This window comes from Balearica regulorum, chromosome 1 (genome assembly GCF_011004875.1).
Source record: "Balearica regulorum gibbericeps isolate bBalReg1 chromosome 1, bBalReg1.pri, whole genome shotgun sequence".
Lineage (NCBI taxonomy): Eukaryota > Metazoa > Chordata > Aves > Gruiformes > Gruidae > Balearica > Balearica regulorum.
Genome location: NC_046184.1, coordinates 197,753,963 through 197,759,962, shown reverse-complemented (window position 1 = coordinate 197,759,962; position 6,000 = coordinate 197,753,963). Strand labels below are relative to the sequence as shown.

General features: G+C 37.8%; 1 protein-coding gene across 2 annotated transcripts in view; it reads left to right on the top strand.

Moving 5' to 3' along the window:
• The first annotated feature begins 1,986 nt into the window (after nucleotides 1–1,986).
• Nucleotides 1,987–6,000, top strand: part of TNFRSF19 (TNF receptor superfamily member 19) — a 60,978-nt gene continuing 56,964 nt past the window's right edge. For both annotated transcript variants that reach the window (XM_075742173.1, XM_075742175.1), the window contains exon 1: nucleotides 1,987–2,463. The gene's annotated coding sequence lies outside the window, so the exon portion shown is untranslated. The remainder of the gene's footprint in view (nucleotides 2,464–6,000) is intronic.

Here is a 6,000-nt window from a genome sequence, read left to right as displayed (position 1 = left end):
CTCACCTGTAAATTTTATTTCAACATAAGCATTTCCAGTTTTACCATGAAAGCAACAAATGGACTGTTATCAAAAAATCTTCCAGTGAGCAGAGGGAAGTTGTATGTCAGAAGAGTGCAAATTAATGTTAAAATAGAAGTAAGCAGCCTGGATAATTGTCTTTTATTTATAATAGATGGAAGTGGAAATTAGAGAAAGAGAGAAATTTATGGTTTGTTTACATATTTTTTCCAGCAGTGTATTCCTGAAAGTCGGATTCATTTCCTGCACGATACTCCTTTGTACCTGCAACACCTCTCCTCCATCTCAATTACCAGAACATCCCCCAAAGGCCTGCCTGGATAGATGATCCAAAACAATATTTAAACTATGTCCAACTAGCAACAACATTATACAGCATCCCTTATAAGGACCTCAAAGCTTTCTGGAAGTGTTAATTACCATCACTATGAAGCGCAGTGCTCATTACCGGCCTGGTGCTTGTCCACAGTACATCATCCAACCAGCAGAAGGCTCCCTAAGCTACCGAGTGCAGCAAGAGCTCCCACCTCATGGGCAGCCGGGGGCCGAGCGGCCCGGGCGCAGGGGCGCGGGGGGCGGCGGGCAGCAGCAGCCCCCTGGGGCCGGCTCTGCTGCGAGGGCACAGGGCAGGAATCGGACCGGCACGGCCGGGGGCTGGCGGGGGGGCAGCGGCGAGAGGGAGGAGGCTGCAGCCGGCAAACGGAGAGTAGAATCCCAACAAGACAGTTTATCGCTCTCGCACTCGAATATCCAGTACCCATTATCTGCTGATTGTTTACTTTTGTTTTTAATGCTCAAGGCAACCATGAGTAGCATATTTCCTCTTTTTACTTTTGCCTTTTAAATGAATTCTCGGTTACTCAGTGTGTAAATATTTGCAGGAGTCTACCAATGGCTACTGGTTGACATGCTCGTATCCCTTTCATCTGCACATGTGGTATACCCAAAGTATGGGGTATACGTTTATGAGAACTTCAGTATGGCTGATTATCCTAAAAGCCATCCTGCTTGATATTTGTATGTTTTATTAATAGCTGAAGTACAGAGGGCTGAATTAATCTCAGTGCCAAAAGCTAACCTTGCCTGAGATCTGAGAAAATGAAATTCAGTTGTGCATTTCTTCTGCATTTCCTCTGTACCGAAACAGTGCAAGTCACAGCAGCCTTGAGAATTCCCCTGCTGCCCAAGGCTGCACAAGTTCCTCCAACAATTCTTGGGTCTGTGAACTGCAGCAGCATGAAGAATGTCTGTCAATAAACTTTTACTCCCCCAAAAGCCTCCCTCTGCTGACAGCACAATGGTGACCACTTCGAATCAACCCCAGCTAAAAAATGCCTTTACACTAGAAAGCTCCTGAGAGTTACTTATGGCAGCTTACAGTTCATTTACATAAAGGAATCATGAGCCACAGATGAATCAGGCTCAAATAAAATGATTTGCAGAAGGCCACACAGTAAGTAGCAGGGAGGACATGAACCAGAGACTAAGAGCATGCTCTATTGTGCTTGATTTTGGCAGTGCGAAAAACCAATCCCAGAGCACAAAATACACCGTTTCCTCTTCTCCAAACCTTAACGAAGAGACAAACAAAAGTAGTTTTCTGTCATGTATTACAGCTGCCTAGCAAACTGACCTGCATGTCTGTCTCCCAGAACTTCATGGAAAATTGTAACTTCCTGTTCCAGACAAAATTAAAAAGCATCTTTTTAAGAAAACCTTATAGCTACACTATTCCCCCTTCTTGGGAGGAAACTTTAATGTACGAAAACTTTGAAGTGAGCCTTGGGTTCGTTACAATGGGCTAACCTGATTAGAAATCATGCAAACTCTTGTTGCTCGTTAGCTGTATTCCCCCACAGGCTGTATTATAGCTCTCTAACCAGTCCCACAGCATTGAATGATGTCATGGGATCTGCAGCTCAGCAAGATGAAAGGGATAAAGCGGAACCCGCTGGCACTGGGGAAAGCTTCCAACACACAATCCACAACACAGCTTGGGAACTCAAAGGCTACAGATCCAGCCACTCAACTCCAAGCATTTCAGAATCGGGTGCGTTCTCCCAGCACAAGCAATGAAAGGAGGAAAAAAAAAGCTAGTGATCGATTTTTAACAAAAGAGCTAGAGTACTGAAAAGCAGAATTTCAGAGTGCAACTACCTGCTGGAAAAGGAGCTTTTTTCCCTCTCCAAAGCATTGCCTTTGATGTATGGCAACTGATCACTGATCAGATTACAGGCATTTGGTCTCAGTGCTCGTCTGCCTTTGATCTGCATGGTTAATTTTATTTTCCCGGATTTGGAGTTTCGTCTGGGCTTGTGCTGACATACTTTTTTTTTTTTTTTTTTTTTTTTAAGGAGGTAAAAGCATTTAATACAGAAGCTCTGGCAGTGTGAAATTAAGCTGCAGAAAGCCTGGGCACTGGAAGACTTCATCAGATAACAGGTACTAGATTTTGTATTTTTTTGCAGTTTTGTATTGCAAGATTTTAAGAAATTATAAAGTTTGCATAAACAGTAATACTACACATCATTGTGTGTACAGATTCCAAAAGATTATATATAATTTATGCAGCACTTATTTTGCAACTCTTAGGCAGAATTATATTGAGAATAGACTAACTAGAATACATAGACAATTGAAAACTGAAGCAAAATCAAATTTTGTTCAATATTTTGGGGGTACATAAGATTTTGGTGTGCACTGCTCATTCCTACTGTCTATAGTTTTGTAAAGTTATATTCTGATATAAGTATTACATGATTTAGGGGAGTATTTATTTTCTAAGAAAAGACCAACCATATTTCCTACACACTGTGTATACTTTAGTTGCTCTCACTGCATTTATTAAACCATGACTTCTTCAAGCAACACTTTTAATCCTAATAGTGCCATACTTGAGATGAAAAAAGGGTCCTCTTCCACAAGTTATTAGAACTAAATTTATAAATGTAGCATCCTTATATAAAAGGGAAATGGTCTTACTTCAAGATTGAAGAGATGATAGTTCAACTATGCCACGCGAAATGCAATCTCGATAATAAAAGTAACATTTTAACCCGATGATAGAAGTTTCCTTTAAGGCATTTTAATGAAGGTATTAAAGAAATCTTAAGCTTATCTCAAGCAAACACTTGATTTTGCTGAACTACATGGAAGTTTTGCTCCTATTTCAGTGAAGCAATTTCCATTCACAGTATTTTGTTTTCTGTTCCTCAAATTCACATTTATGATCATGTACTGTGCTTAAGAAAACTTAAGACATCTACTCCAGAAATTCATTATAAAGGAACAATCATTAGAAGATTTAGCATTATTCACTATACATTTGCAGTTTTAAAGGGCCAGATTTTGGGGTGAGTTTGGGCCAAATCTGTGAGCGTTCTGTGCCTGCAGCTGGAGCCAGTCTGTTAAAATAAGACTCAAGCTTCTTCTGTAGGTATTTAAATATAATTTAGATTTTCAGAAGAACTTAGAACCCATAATTGGGGCCAGACTTGCAAAGAAAGTTCAACATTCCTGACACTGAGCTCTTTGAAAATCTAGTCTTTATGGTGGATAGTGAGTTCTTCTGAAATACTGACTTTATATATATATTCTCAAATCTAAATATAAGTGTATATAAATCTTAAGTACATCTGTTTATTAACAAATTGCAACTAAAAGTCAGCATAATTGTTAGCTGTTAAGCATTGTTTGAAAACTATTCTTTAAGAGGTTTATCAGTCCATAGGACCCTCAAGACGTTCATATTTCAGTATGCGCTACAGTAACATGCAAACCTAAATTTTAAGTCTGCTTCATTCTGAATAAGATTAAGTTATCAACACTTCCAGATAAATGTAGTCAGCTTTCATTAGTCAGTCTGCAAACTTTGTTTCTTCTAATTAAAAGTATATTTGTATATATAAATTTTAAATTTACTGAATATCAAGAGATAATATGCCAGACACAGATTAACTAGGCCTGACTTGGTATCATTTAGTTTTCTATACCACCAATTAATTCATATTCTGACTTAACAAGTCAATTACATTATAAGGAAAGTAATTAGCACTGCATGAATAATGTGCATATAGCTGTCAAGGAAGACTACTGTTTAAGGCATAGCCAAAGCAAAATTTAGTATTTATCCTTAAATGACAATGATGTACTAAAACATCTTTCTGTAACCAGGAAAAGATGGGTTTATTTATTAATTCTATACTTCACTGATGAGTTTCTCTACCTTTCCAGTCTTCTTTTGCTTGTTGCTAGTTTTCTAACATGTACATTTATTTTCTGAGGAAAATTGTTTCTAAACCATACCTCTGCTGTAAAGTAGAAAGAGAAGCAAACTAAAAAAAAATTGTGGAAGGATCCTTTTTCCTCAGAAGTCAAAACAGCTATGTGAGTCTAACACAATTAAGCTATAGGCATCTGACCCATCACACCAATGGGTAAAGTTGTGCACAGAAGTAACACTGGTTAATCAAGTAGATTACACTGATGAGTGGGACTTACATATATAAATATTTGCAATATTCAGGCCTTAGAAATACATTTCAGAAACAAAGATTTTTTTTTCATTTTGTATAAAGTCCCTAGGACTAGTCCCTTCCCACCATTTAAGCACAAATGGGTGTTAACCCATTTACACTGAAAAATATCTTTGCTTGTCTGTATGTAAGTGAGACTGAAATGAAAGCACAGTTGGGCATATTTAAGTAGGGGGGGAGAGGATTTTCAGCATTTTTGTTATTTTAAATAGCAGTTCTCTGACAGTTTAGTCTTTCATTGATCTGACTTTTAAAGATTAAATAATAATAATTCTTGGCACTTGCGACTGCTTTTACAAAGTGCTGTATAAACATTAATTAATCCTCAGGCTTAAGTCTTCAGAAAGAAAAAGTTCAAAATGCTTTTCCAAGCAAATCTGACTAGGAAACTCACAAGTATATAATTTATTTATTAAAATAGCTTGAGCAATTTCTGATTATAAATAGAGCCATTTCCAAACAGTGTGTCTTAGATAACATCATAAACATATTTTAAGGTTTGTAATAGTTAAGACTATCAAAAGACATTGCACAGTTATACTGACATCAGTTTCCAGCAGCTGTCATAACAAGAGTAGATCTATCTCACAGTTGACTGGGGGAACTGTGTTAGCATTTGAGATACGGAGATAACAACTTCCTATTGCCGTACAATTTCTGCTTCCACATCAGATATGCCATGCAACTTAGTCTTATCAAAGGGGTCAGCTGAAACTACTTTCCAAATTTTTCTGCTTTCTCTACTGTAGTGAGAATCTCTATACTTGCATCTGCGCTAGTTGCTCTAACAGTTCACTTCTTCTGTTTCCTTAGAAGAAACACCATGATTTAAACCAAAAGAAACCCTGCAATTTTCAACATCGCTCAATGATGAATGGAATTAACTTATCCACTTTACATTTAGAGGAAATATTTTACATGCTACAACAGGGACTTAATGTTTAAGTTTCAGTGTTACAGACTACTTGTTGCTCTTAATTCATTAGCATAGTAACCCCTGTGTGATGAGAAATGTTTCTTTATATGGTAATCCTCTGTGTTTAGTCAACACTTTAAGAACTCTGGGATGTTTTAATACACTTGTCTAACTATACTACTTTAAAATCAGTATCTGAAACATACATGACGACTGTGCTAAGAAAAACTCATGCACTGTATTTCACCAGTGTCTACACAAAACAGATAACATTTTAAACAGTTGTCTGTAAATAGCGAGAGGATGTAGCCAGCTCAGTGCTGTGCAGCAGCTGCCATTCACAACAGATGCGCCGCCGTTGCACCGTAGCATGCCATTCCTCACTGAAATTCCAGCCTCTTGCAGAGCTCCTTCTGGCAAGGGTCCTGAAGCAAAACTCTTCTTTGCAGGCCCTTTTTAAGATAATTAAAGGAAAACCCCTGTAAATTCCAAGTTAGTTCTTTTTTTTTTTTTTTTTTAATTGAAAAC